This window comes from Cynara cardunculus, assembly GCF_001531365.2.
Source record: "Cynara cardunculus var. scolymus isolate 2C chromosome LG 9, CcrdV1, whole genome shotgun sequence".
NCBI classification, from domain to species: domain Eukaryota; kingdom Viridiplantae; phylum Streptophyta; class Magnoliopsida; order Asterales; family Asteraceae; genus Cynara; species Cynara cardunculus.
Window position 1 is genome coordinate 10,242,405 of NC_037536.1, and position 14,794 is coordinate 10,257,198.

General features: G+C 37.6%; 1 protein-coding gene across 4 annotated transcripts in view; it reads right to left on the reverse strand.

Moving 5' to 3' along the window:
* Positions 1-13,426, reverse strand: part of LOC112517910 (AT-rich interactive domain-containing protein 1-like) — a 25,367-nt gene extending 11,941 nt beyond the window's left edge. For 2 of the 4 annotated variants that reach the window (XR_003069769.1, XM_025125321.1), the window contains exon 1: positions 13,063-13,426. The gene's annotated coding sequence lies outside the window, so the exon portion shown is untranslated. The remainder of the gene's footprint in view (positions 1-13,062) is intronic. The other 2 variants (XM_025125323.1, XM_025125322.1) reach the window with 2 other exon arrangements.
* Positions 13,427-14,794: the final 1,368 nt, after the last annotated feature.

Here is a 14,794-nt window from a genome sequence, read left to right on the forward strand (position 1 = left end):
ATGATTGATATAATATGAATAAATGGCTATTTCAATTTGAAGTAATGTTTGTTTCAAGTTGATGTTTTTCATTTTTTGTATTAGTTGTTTAAACTTGATGTTATATTTATGATATATTTGAAGCATAAGGTGATGTTATTTTGTGTTTTATATTTGCAAGGTCATACATGGATGAAAATGAAATTATTATGATTGTGGTATTATACATTGGTATTTGAGAAGAAGAGCTTCAACACGAATAGAAAGGGTGAGAGATAACACTTCAGTTCTCACTGAACATGCGTATACACAAGAATTATCAAGTGGATCCAATACGCAATGTCATGAATTGATGTGTTTATCTCGTGATGCCTTTATAATGTTATGCGACCATTTTAAACAAAAAAATTGGTTGCAATCAAGTAGGCAAATAAGTGTTGAAGAGAAGATGGAGATGTTTTTGACAATTGTTGCTCACAACGAACGCTTTAGAATGGTTAAACGTAGAATTCAACACTCTACACAGACTATTCATAATTGTTTTCATGAAGTATTGAGAGGAATGATGAAATTCACAAGAGAGGTAGTAGGGCCAACATCGATTGACGGAACACCAAACACATCAGATAGATTTAGGCACCTCAAAGAAATATTTTCGGTATGATTTATGTTATTGATAATTTCTAAACGTTTTTGATATTTTTTTGCATGTTTCTTATAGTTGATGTTTTTTAAAGGGGGCTATAGGTGCACTAGATGGAACCCTGATACATGCAGTTGTGCCTAGTGATCAACAAACAAGATATAGAGGAAGAGGGGAATGCTACCAAAATGTTTTAGTCATTTGTGATTTTAATATGATATTCATGTTTGTATGGGAAGGCATTGCACATGATTCTAGAGTTTTGAGGGAAGCTGCATTTAACCCAACTTCGGGATTTCCGTTTCCTTCATCAAGTAAGTATCATTTTCTTAACATTAAAAGGTTATTATTAATCCATATTTTTTAAGTTGTAGGTGTAATTACAGATGAATATTATCTTTGTGATGCCGCATGTACTTGTACCCGTGGATTTATGACTCTGTATCGCAATACGAGGTATTGGCTAGCAGATTTCCGATGTAGACGTGCATCAACAAAAGAAGAAATGTTCAATCATGCTCATGCACCACTTAGAAATGTAATCGAGCGTGCGTATGGCGTCTTAAAAGCAAGATTTCCAATCCTAAAGCAAAATGGCTCCTTATCCTTTTCCAATACAGAAAGATGTGGTGATTGCGTGTTTCGCGATTCATAACTTTATAAGAAAACGCAAATGAATATTTGGTCTTGGATATTGTGTTTTCTTATAAAGTTATGAATCACAAAACACGCAATCACCACATCTTTCTGTATTGGAAAAGGATAAGGAGCCATTTGCTTTAGGATTGGAAATCTTGTTTTTAAGACGCCATACGCACGCTCGATTACATTTCTAAGTGGTGCATGAGCATGATTGAACATTTCTTCTTTTGTTAATGCACGTCTATGTCGAAAATCTGCTAACCAATATCTCGTATTGCGATACGGAGTCATAAATCCACGGGAACAAGTATATGCGGCATCACAAAATAATATTCATCTGTAATTACACCTACAACTTAAAAAATATGGATTAATAATAACCTTTTAATGTTAGAAAAATGATACTTGATGAAGGAAACGGAAATCCCGAAGTTGGGTTAAATGCAACTTCCCTCAAAACTCTAGAATCATGTGCAATGTCTTCCCATCCAGCCCATACAAACGTGGATATCATATTAAAATCACAAATGGCTAAAACGTTTTGGTAGCATTCTCCTCTTCCTCTTCCTCTATATCTTGTTTGTTGATCACTAGGCACAACTGCATGTATCAGGGTTCCATCTAGTGCACCTATAGCCCAATTTAAAAAACATCAATTATAAGAAACATGTAAAAGAATATCAAAAACGTTTAGAATCTATCAAATCAATAACATAAATCGTACCGGAAATATTTCTTTGAGGTGCCTAAATCTCTCTGATGTGTTTGGTGTTCCGTCAATCGATGTTGGCCCTACTACCTCTCTCGCGAATTCCATCATTCCTCTCAATACTTCATGAAAACAATTATGAATAGTCCGTGTAGAGTGTTGAAATCTACGTTTAACTATTCTAAAGCGTTCATTATGAGCAACAATTGATAAAAATATCGTCTTCTCTTCAACACTTATTTGCCTACTTGATTGCAACCATTTTTTTTGTTTAATTTGGTCGCATAGCATTATGAAGGCATCACGAGATAAACGCATCAATTCATGACATTGCGTATTGGATCCACTTAATAATTCTTGTGTATACACATGTCCAGTGAAAACTGAAGTGTTATCTCTCACCCTTTCTATTCGTGTTGAAGCTCTTCTTCTCAAATACCAATGTATAATAAGCACAATCATAATAATTTCATTTTCATCCATTTATGACCTTGCAAATATAAACACAAAATAACATCACCTTATGCTTCAAAGATATCATAAATACAACATCAAGTTTAAACAACTAATACAAAAAAAATCAAAAACATCAACTTGAAACAAACATTCCATCAAATAGAAATAGCCATTTATTCATATTATATCAATCATAATACCATCGAAAAAAACATCCTGAAAAAGATTGTTCAAAAAAAAACAAAACATCAACAAACTAAAATAGACCAAGCTTACCACCTGTAAATTTAACCCACCCCTCACACCTCTCCTCGCTCAAGCGTAACCAAAATTTCCTATAGTCGGTGCTTTGGCTGAATATGTAAAGTGCTATGTCATACAACGCAGTTTGCTCCCACCCAAGTGTTTCCAACTTATCAATGCAATGATCCATATCATCCTCCCCCGGTGGTTTGTTCAAGATCTGTTTAACATGTGTCACAACCCTTGCTAAATCATCCTTATTTGTTGAACGTTGTTTTCCTCTTTGCTTTTTCCTTTGAGGTTGAGGACGAAAAACAATCTCTTCTTCCGAAGGAAGTGGTTCTCGTGTTAGATCATAATAGTCTTGTGTGTCATAATCTTCACCAATTTCAGGAGTCACACTAGAAGGGTTTGGAACAGTAGCAGTTGGTCCCCAAGTTCCAACACCGGTGGAAGCTACGCCATCAAACAATTGAATACAAAGTTGAGGAAAGGGAAGAGGTGCAGTCCGCAACTTCTCAACAAATTTGTTTTGCTATTTATAGATGATTTATAAGTATATGTAAAAGAAGAATTGAAGAAAATAATCTTAATAGCAAAAGATAAAATGTGACCTTTATTTCTATCCGTCATTCCTCTTCTGACAGATTAAACATGTTTGTTGATGCATCATAAACATTACCCTTCTTGTTTCTTAACTTTGCCCATGCTCCATACTTCCCTTTGAGGTAATCATAATGATTTTTCATTTGTCATTGTTCAACAACAAAATTATGATTCTTTTGTAGCACTTCTGCTACATTCTTCCACGAAACTGCCTTAAGGCTACCCCCTTCTCGTCCATTTACGGAGATCTCATGCAAACAAGACTCGATAAATGTTTTCACCACATTTTCTTTTTTCCAGTTAACTCTAGGCTTTTTTGATTGTGAAGATTTGCCAAAATTTGACATATCTAAAACATTAACCATCATATCATGATTAGTTAAAAGGTGCATGATCTTGCAAGTGAATAAGTAACCATCATATCATGATTAGTTAAAAGGTTGTACAACAGGGTATGCCAAGTTAGTCTTAAAAGTAAATAAGTAACTTTTGTCAAATTTGATACTCAAAAACCAAGCAAGCAACTCTTAGTGGATGGATAAAGCACTAATTGAATCAAAATACCAATAAAATGTGTTGGAACATGAAGTAGATGGGCATACACTCTTAACAAGTTTCTTAACTGCCTTTTGGCAAAACAGAAGCAGAAATTACACCTTGTAGCTCATCTTTAACGTTGCCCTTTGTTAGATTCTCTATTTTCTTCCTTTTTTCTCTATTTTTCGTGTTTGCTATATTATGATTTGGGTTTAGGGTCCTACGGGTGTCATTCTCAGGCCCTGTACAGTTGGCTTCTGTTGGATACAAGGGAAACTCAATTGCAGCAGGTTTCTAACCACATGTCAAGTTTTGATACTCTGTTGCAGCAGGTTATAGTTTTTCTTTTATTCTACTCCTTGTGTTTGTACGTTACCTTTTATATATATATATATATATATATATATATATATATATATATGTGTGTGTGTGTGTGTGTGGCATTGTCTGTCTAGGAAATGGATCATCTAAAGATGGATGTGGCAAAGATAGATGCACCAGCCTAATGTCCTTTTGGTAGAGAAATCAGTTTCACGTTATGCACAAGAATATCTTCTTGCAAAGGACATATCTCTTGTTTTTAAATATCAACAGGCCACTTCTGGAGCGAATAGCCCGATCCCGATGCACAGGTGCTCAGATAGTTCCTTCAATTGGCAAGTAAAGATGCATATTTTTACCAACGTTCACATAACAGTTACCAAACAGTCACCAACTGTTAAGAGTAGTCCTAGCCAATCTAAATCAGGATCTCTATAACCTTGAGGGCAGCTAGGCTTAATTCAGTATGGCCTTTTATGCCCCTGAGTTGTCAAGTTGAGCCAACATATTGTGCAAAAGCTAATAAACCAGCAGAATTCTAAATCATCATATATACTAAATCTGTAGAGGTTTGGTGAACCCCCAATTAATTCCTACACAATCAAGCCTAAAAGAGAATAATATGAAGAAAAGCTAATGAAACAATATAGAACCAACAGACACAGAAACAAATTTGACTTAGGGACATTTGTCTATACTTAGGGACCTTTTATGAATATAGATAGGTATCTATAATTTCCTTTCCTCCCATTGTAAAGCTAATCAATCATCATCTGAATACAAAGAAAACGTTCTCATCCATTCTCAAATCCCCATCTCGATCTTCTACAATGCCCATTAAAGATAGATGGCCAACATTAGAAACTATAGCAATGCTTTTCTAATGTGGTGTAGGAAAGCCATGATATTGGTTTTTGAGAAGATTATCAAGTTTTTGAGCTCGATACAGTGTAATCTTGATACAGAGATGAGGTTGAGGCAAATGCAGCTCACTGATTGGCAAGGACATTCATTTTAAACTGTGATGAACCATGATTTCACGTGAGTACTAAGTTTGTATGTTCTATATAGATCTGTATACCATTATTGAAGTTAACAAAGCTTTGTGTCAAATTGGCTTTTGCTTTAGTTTGGTGTTTTTGGATTTAATGAGCCTAGACAATTATTAAACTTGGGTCTTATGGTTATGTTATCTTACCACTAGTATAAGTGCTTGTGAATCAGGTTCTGTTAGTTGCACGAGTATTGTCAAATCAATACAGGCTCATCCTGATAAGGAGTTGGCAGGGTTGCTTCATACGTTGAAGTCAAATGTGTATAAAGATGCAACCCTATATTCAATTCAGTAGATTGTTCGGCTGGAATTATGAACACCTTCACAGAAATTCGACCCAATAGAATGAAATATGTGTTTCTACATGTGTATCATTGACTATATAAAGAAAATCGTACCTGAAATTGATACAATCTGTGACAGCAACAGGAGATGAAATCGACAGAGGTGAGGTCGATTATCGTAGGCAGAACACTTGAGGGAAGCGATGATCTGATGATGTGAGGAAGACGATAGAAATAGCGAGCGATGAGGATAAAATCGGAAGAAATCAAGAAGATACGCTGATCTTGATCAGCGTATAGTTTATTGCTGACCGAATGTTTTCCGGAAAGAGGAGCGGTCATTAGTGTTTATCGAAACAGCCCCTAGTAAACAACCTACCTCTTAATGGGATAACTGGTTCTTGTTGGGTAAGAGGCTAATAAGGGGTAAGTAAACAGCCCCTTACTCTAATCAGACCTCTTATTTCAGACAGCGCTTACCAGCTATTGTTGGTAAACAGCCCCTTAGCATGGTTGCTACATGCAACATTGAGGCTAAATCCACAGCTATAAATCTTGGGATTTGTGAGATCATGTGGATTAGGAGGCTGTTGAAGGAATTAAAAGCAACTAATTCATCTTCGTTGTAGTGTGATGATAAAGTCGCAATCTCATTAGTGCACAATCCAGTCCTTCATGACTGCACTAAACACAAGCATTCGGTCAACTTGTGGCCGGCATTTTTACTAAGGGACTACACACACAACAGTTTGATCGTCTATTAGGCAAGCTGGTTATGAAAGATTTTTTCAGACCAGCTTGAGATGTGACGGTAAAAAGGGAAAATAATGTGTTGTACTTTGTATATTAGTAGTTCTTTTTGTGTTTTTAATCATTGATGTTTTTGGTACAAATCTGTATATTTTCGAAGTGTACAGCCCAAGAAATATTCTCTATATTGAAAAAGTGATTTGGTGTCCCAACTCCCAAGTTAGTGAACATGTTTGTACTATAAAATCACAATATCAATAACAGAAAATGTATTCTGCAGAAACCTACTTTTCAGGTCAATCAAATAGATTTATATAATTACTTCTAATAGCTGCTTTGACTGGCACCTACCAATGGTATCGGAGCAGTAGTGACTATCAACAAAGAGAGAACTGAGAGAACCTTGAAGCCAGACTTGGAGGACTCCGGAACCAACTTTGTAAAACAGAATTTTGTGTAGCTAATAAGCTAAATCAGTTGGAAACTACTATCAACAAAATGGCAAAAACACTCCTTGTACAACAAGAGATGCCCAAAGGACAACCTGATGATCGTAGTATGACAAAACTCTGGGCGTGTTCTCATGATACTAAAGAGGAGTCTAGAGACAACATTGGGGGAGGTAGACCATTGTTCACACAATCACATCAAGATTGCCAAGTTAGAATTCCCTAATTCCTTGATCATTATCCCACATTCCCACTGAGTGGTTTACACAAGTTGATCAATATTCTGAATACCAGTGCACCCCAGAATTGCAGGTGTCATTGCCTTCCTTCTACTTTCAAGGTGAGGCAAACCAATGGTGGCAGTGATTAAAACAAGCCTACAAGGAAGAACAAAAAGAGGTGACTTGAGAAGTCTTCACAGAAGAACTTTGGGCACGATATTGTCCAACAGACTCTGACCATTTTGATGAAGCATTATTAGAGATCAAGAAAATCAGTTCCTTGTGGGAGTACCAGGAGTAGTCGAGATATTAGAGAATCAATACAAAGGGTGGACTCGAAGGGCATTGATGGGGACATACATGGGTGGACTCAAGGGCAACATGGCAAATGGCATTTGAACGTCATGATTGGAGGATGATCTAATGACTCAACAACAAAAATCGCTCCTAGGCATCAACACACTGATAGTTGATTCTCCGATCCTAGAAACAATCAAATCCTCACCCTATGCTGTTACAGCGATCAAAATCTGAAATAGCAGTCATGACCATGATTTGATATAGCAGTTATCGCAATGGTAAAGCGGTGATATAGTAGCGGTTCATGTAATGATTACAATTGTATATAAATATATGAATGTATAAATAACATAATATATATTTTGAAGATGAACATAAGAACAAGTGAATAGAAGAGATGACAAGCAATTGATGTTGGAAGACAATGTTGCTGTGAAGAGAAGATGCAGAATATTAGACTGGAATAGAAGAGAAGAGAGAGGAATAGCGAGTTTACACACCAACATTGCAAATCAAAATCAGCCCTCTAGCTCGTAATCCTTAACCGACTTCTCTAAACCCTTTTGAAAGGCCAACTGAACGGCCAACTCCTAATTGTGGTTTTCACACCGCTATTGCAAATCAAAATTGCGGCCCAATTGCGGTGATTAGTGCTGCTATGAGCAAACCGCTATTTCCCCTAGGACCGCTAACAGCAATAGCACCACTATTTCCCGCTATAGCACTGCAATTAACAGTATAGTCCTCACCTACTGTGAAACAATTTACATAGGCTGAAATGCAGAAGAGAAGGGCACAAGGATTATCCTTAAGTTGTGATGAAAAGTTTAAGCCCGATCAGGGATGACATCAGCCGCAGCTACTATTGATGGAAGGCGAAAATGACACAGATGAGCCAAGAGATGCAAGAGAAGCTCTTGAACCTTGAGGGCAAGGTTCCAATCAATGGAGAGGATTAATGAGTCAAGAAGATTAAGTCAATCATGCAACGGTTAGTTGCTGAAAAGATAGGGTCTAGTTTTTAGGAATCTTTGTTGTTTTCTTTGGTGTTCTGAAGGTCTGAGAATGCTTGGTTAAAGTTCAATAAAATAGATTTCTTTATTTGCTTCTAACAGCTTATTTGACTAGGACCTATCATGAATACTTACATGACCGCTAAACTGAAACACATGTTATTTACACCTTTTTTATATGAAAGCCTTAGGCCCATCGAGACAAACAGTAGGTATGAAGATTGTATCAGTCAAGCAAGCAACCAAATTGTGGTCATCACAAGAGAAATATGTAAATTGACAATAACATGAAAAGTATTAAAAACAGTTTGCACGCCACTTGGTTAACACTTCAAGCTTACAACGAGGTTTCGTCCTGGGAGAGGAAGATAGAGCAAAGATGGAAGATTTTTGCTCTACTTTAATAGCAAGAAGCCTAAATGCACTCAAAAGTTTGTGCACGGTCTGGCATCAAGCAAGCGATGATGTCAGCAGATACCTTGCAGCAAGATACTTCTGGGAAGCAATGCAGTAGATGTCCAGATACATGAATGAAAGTATGAAACATCAAATGTGTGTTTACATCTTGGAGGCTCAGTTACAGTGTTTGAAGATTCTGTACATGCAGAATAGAAACTCATGCAAAAAGAGGGCCCAGCTATTCAACTGAAGGTCATCAATTGGGAAAGTTTTAAGCACAAGACTTGGTTGCACTAGAAAGCCCAAACCAAACCAAACAAACCTAGTGAATCCACACAAGTAGGGTCCCGGGAGGGTCGAATGTACGTAGACCTTACCTCTACCCTGATGAGTAGAGAAGTTGTTTTTATGAAGACTCCCAACTTGTGAAAAGGTTTTGAGAAAAAGATTTTGTGGAAAACAATTGGTCCCCAAAGTTTGACAAAAAGAAGAGAAAAATAAAAGAAATGAAGTTTAGAAGAGTTGAAGAAAAGAATAATAAAGCACGCAAGGACATTAAAGGAATACGAGAAGGTATGAAACAACTAAACTGTCTAAATACAAAGTAGGGGTCGACTCTCAAAACCCTCCCCACTGATGGCTCTAATATCTAGTTGTCCATCACAGGCTCTTGCTACCGACTCTCTAATCCTCCCCCACCCCTCCTTGTGCCCCCATTATCCACAAGTCTTCACACAGTATGCTACCCAAGTCCTCCATTCCACAAAGTCCTATGTGAAATCATGCCTTCCAAAATGTCTAAAGCCGCCATGTCGTATCATAGTTGTTCGTCTCACATCCTCGTCGGTCTACCTTTTCTCCTCACACCCTCGACCTTGACACCCTCCACTCTCCTCACCAGCGCCGACATCTATCTCATAGACATCTATCTCATAGACATCTATCTCCTATGAACACACCCAAACCACCACAATCTTCCCTCTCTCATTTTATTTGTGATAGGTGCTATTACCAACTTTGATGAAAGACCCCAGTATCCTATCTAGCATGGTCCGGCCACAGTCCATCTGAGCATCGGGCATCCTCATTTTTGTCACCTCCATCTCATGTGCCTTCTTTATCACCCAATACTTAGCGGCATACAACATAGTTGGTATAATGGCTATCCTATAGAACTTAGCCTCAAGCTTTAACAAGACCTTGTCACACAACATTCTCGTGGCAACCCTCCATTTTAACCATCATGCCATTATGCGACGAGTACCATCATCCTGCATCATAGATACTAGTTGTTGAATTGTCCTTTTGGGGTTTCCTTTGTTCCCTTATGACAATTTTTATGCTTTCGATATTACGGGGCTGTTTGTTTTTCAAAAAAAGCCTCTTAATTACATCTGAAGTCTGATTCGGTCAGACATTTACCATTTCAGACTGTTTTTTTTTTTTCAAATTAAGAGCTTAAAACCTCTTAAAATCATCTGAATTTTAAGTGAAAAATGGAAGTCTGAAATCATCTGAATTTTAATCTTGCTTTCTCTGTGTTTCTGAGCTCCATTTTCATGGTCGCCGGTTCGTTTTCAACTTCTTCTCAAGTAGTAATGGGTTTAACAGCTAAACTGATGACTGAATCTAGTCGGAGAAGATGAAGATCACCGGGAAAACGGATCTACCGGCTATTATATCTTCGAAGGTTCTAAATTTTACCCCAGATTCGGATCTTTTGCAAAAACCCATTTTGAGGAAGCAAGTAAGTCGGAAATCCCGGAACTCCGGCGGTGGGGTGCGGTTGCGGAGGGACGGAGTTCCAGCAGGGGGAAAGAGGGGTTCACGACCGGAGACTCCATTGCTCCGATGGAAGTTCGATGAGAGTAAGGGTAAAGAGGAGGAGGAAGAGGAGAAGGATGTTGATGTCGAAAGTGAAAAACTGCAATGTGAATCAACTTATCTGTTCTTGATCTTTATAAACCCTAATTAAAGATTTGCATAATTAGGGTTCATTTCAAAGCTTATTCACTGTGAATCAATTCATATTCATGTGTTAAAAGTATATGGTAGTTTACAAATGGTTTAAATGATTGGATATTTCAGTTAAATTTAATTGAAATGAATTGATTCAGATTTCAGATTTCAGACGTAAAAACAAACAGTCTGACTGATTCAGATTTCAGACTTCAGCACCACCTCTTAAAATTCAGAAGTGAATTCAGACTTCAGCACCTCTTAAAAAAACAAACACCACCTAAAATTCCTACCAGAACAATGTTCCAACATAGCACTCACCTCTCTCTTTGTTTCCCCTACCAGAACAATGCCATCAGCAAATAACATACACCATGGGACACACCCTTGGGTTCACCATCAAAATCTTATCGAAAATCATGACAAAGAGAAATAAGGTTATTGTCGATCCCTAGTGTAACCATATCTCCATCGGGAAATACATCGTGTCACCTACTAGATCCTGACACAAGGCATTGTTTGCTCATGTACATATCCCTGACATGCCTACATGGTACCCCCTCTCTCCTCCAGGCTCCTCCAAATCACGTCCTAGGGCAAGCTATCATATGCCCTCTCCAGGTCTATGAACGTCATATGCATATTCTTACTACGTTCTCTATGCTTCTACAAGATGCGCATAAGGAGCTGGATTGCCTCAATTACGACCTCTCTTTTGCATCGCACCCTATGGTGTGGCTCAGTAGCTTTATACTGCAATAGTTCCTATAATTCTATGTATCACCTTTGATCTTATATAACAATACCACCAACAACTAAACTCGTTCGATATCTTGGCAGTCTTAAAGGTTGATATTAAAGAGCTCACCAAAGCCACTACGCACCCCGCCTCCCTAAGCACATCCACGCCTTAATGAGGATCTTGTCGGAGCCTATGGTCTTGCCCTTCCCCATTTTCCTTGGTACGTCCTTCACCTCCCTCTTGATAATCCTTCAACAAAAATAGTGATTGTGCTTATGCATTAGTTGTTGTCCCCCTATTTCTTCCATACTTCTCTCCCTCCCTTGCCTCGTTAAAAGCTGGATGAATATAACTATCCCATCTCTCCTTGATTTTCCCGTCCCTTGCTAAAACTCACTCATTTTAATAATTAAATTACCTTATGCTTCCTAAGTCTCAACCCCTTCGTTCCATAGCTTTAGTCTACTTGTATATTTCATTCTCCCCTTCTTTGGTATCCAACCTCCTGTACATCTCATAAGTCGTATACTTTGCCACAGCCGATGCTTTTTTACCATTCGCTTTGCTTCCCGGTACAATTCTTTCACCCTTCACCTTTCCTCCTTGGCCACTGCTCAGTTGGTTTGTGTCGCTATACTCCACAATTGTTTTGCCTCCTTCTCGCGAGTCCCTACCTCAAGGGGGACCATCTCCTTAAGTACCCTTGTTGTCGCCCCTTCAAGTTTTTCCACAAGAACCTCGGTCTAGCCTCCTTCACTCTCCTCAATCGCCCCCTTCAAGTTTTTCCACTATTCTACTTGTTATTAAAGTGTTTCGCCTCCTCCCTTTGACCGGTCCCACTTGCAATCCAGAATGAACTAATGCAAAATCCAGAAGCATACAGCCTCCCTCGTTCCTCGCCCCAAAGCCAAAACCCCCATGTGCTCCTTGATACCCATTTGCCCCTTCCTTTGTACGTTTGTTGAATCCCCAATATTTGCCCGGTATTAACACTTGAAGATATTTTGTCTCCTCTTTTTACATTAGAAGAACATTCACTGATTTTCCTTCACCTCAATTAGGGGTTCAACAATACATTTGGTGTTCCATCTTTTTTCAAATTATTTTATTCTTGTCATTTTTTTATCATCTTTTTTGGGCTAAAAGTTGACTTGCACCAATATGGAAATCTCATGACCCACGAAATTTACAATTCACAGGAAGCCAAGTTGTCTTTCCAAGTGATGCATATATAATACATTGATACACATACTTTGACTGTAAAAATCAAAAGCGGATGTGGGGTTATAAATTCCAACAAAAGTATCTACAAACTAGAAAATAGACAAAAAGGGGATTTGGGTTAAAATAGGAATCCATAAACTAGAGCACACTGGTAATTACAACTTACAAGTGGACACAAACTGTTGGAAACCACTATCTGACCTTAATTACAGTATACTTGTGAATGTTAAATTATTTTCCTTTTCTTTTGACTTGCACAAAAAGGAATAGGTATATTGTGCGAGAGAACATGTACTTTCAAACAAGGGTCACTTGTTTCGATATATAAAATCACAAGAATCGTTATTATCACCTAACATTTACAGATACAAAAACATCATCTTAACAATGCTATGCATTTCATATGGTTTCACTCAGAAAAAAATGCTTATTAGATGAAAAAAGTAATCAGATGATTACCGCCGATTATTCTGGAGACGATGCATTAAAAAAGGAAATACTGAAATTAATTAAGATGGAGATCTAAATCACCTTAATAACAAGCAGAATCGTCACTTAAAAGCAAATCTTTGCTAAAATCATGAACTCAACCATGCTCGGCTGCAAATCCATCCTATAGGTTACGATTACACTTCCCGTCACAAATATCCTTCTCCACAGATCTAGAGTGTATAATTTCTGTAATTGATGCTACTTCAACTTTTTTTCCAAATATTTTTCACCTTAATTCAAAATCTTAGATTGTGATTTACCATGGATGCTTGATGAAGAAGATGAAGGAATCCGGCTGCTAGTAGTGACGGCAAGGAATTGTTAGCGACGGAGGGAGTGCCGTATTATTTTCTTTAAAGTGAAATTTTGGGGATGGAGAAGAAAAATGTTAGGGTTGTCACTTGAACCCCACAATTGATATTTATGAGTATTTATTGGGTTTTGTAAATTAACTATTATACTTATTAAAATTAGAAGGCATTACAGATTTGGTCCATGTATTTACCAGATTTCTCTACTTCTCGTCCTTTCATTTATTTGTTACAAGTTTGTCCTTGAATGATGGATTGTGTCCCTCTTTTACATGTTCATGTTCAAGTCGTTAAAGTCCATCACAAGCCCGTCATACAAGGACATTTTAGTCGTTTCTCTCTTTCATTTAATAAAAACACTTCCTTCTTTCAATCCTCTGTGTTTGAAATTAGGATTGGGATTTGGAGGATGTACATCTGCCTTCTAGTAGTTCTCCCTGTCTATGATATTCAAATCATTGGGCGGTGACCACAATAAGCAAATTAATGGCCACGATGGTGTGTTTGTCTGTCTTCTAGTTTTGATTACATGAGGATTTTCCATGACACATCTGCAAAAGGAGCAAGACATGTTCAAATGCGGTGACTTCGGGCTATCTGCAAAGCAGTTGGTCGCTCCGGATTAGTCGGCTCGCATAACGGGTTGGATATTCGGGTTAATAAAAAAAAGGAGCAAGACATGGGTGAAGGTTCGAAGTGGGGGCGGAAAGTGGGTTTTGTGGGAGGGAAGACGTGAAATAGAGATTTGTGGTGGGAAAGTGGGTTTTGTGGTGGAGAAAAATGCAGAATCCTCCACTGTCGATAAAGAAGGAGTAGTAGCTTTGAGAGTATAAAATAGTGACTGCGGATTAGCGGAAAGTATGAAGATGGGTCTGCCAAATAATTTGATATTTGCAAAATAACAAAAGTGCTCTCGAATGCGGGGTACGTGATGGGCTTTAATGGCAACGATGTCTATGGGAAAGGCGAAATTCATAAGAAAATGCATCAGTATTCATTAGAAGAAAATTTTCAATAAATAAAGTAGAGGGATGAGAGCCAAATAAACCATGAAACCAATGGCCAAATTTATAATTTACTCTAGAAATTATGAATGATAAAAAAACTTTTAAGGAAATAATGAAAATGCATATATAAAATGACATGTATACTTGGTATCTTGTTGTAGATCGCTAATTCTTTTAGAATATAATTATTTTTTGTTGTTTCATATCAAGGTTCCAAAGGGTTAAAGATATTGAAAAAAGGTAATATATGAGTTGTAATAACCCAAATCCAAGTTTCGTAATAGAATGAAAGTGTAGGGATGGTTTGGTTTTAGCTATGTTTCTTGGAGGAGCTAAGTTGTAAATTTTTGTCCAAAAGGTAAAAGGGTGGAGTTTCATCTCATTCCTCCCCCTTCTCCATCTCAACCAATTGCATCATATGTGTGAGAGAGAGAAAAGCTCCTTTGAAAAAAA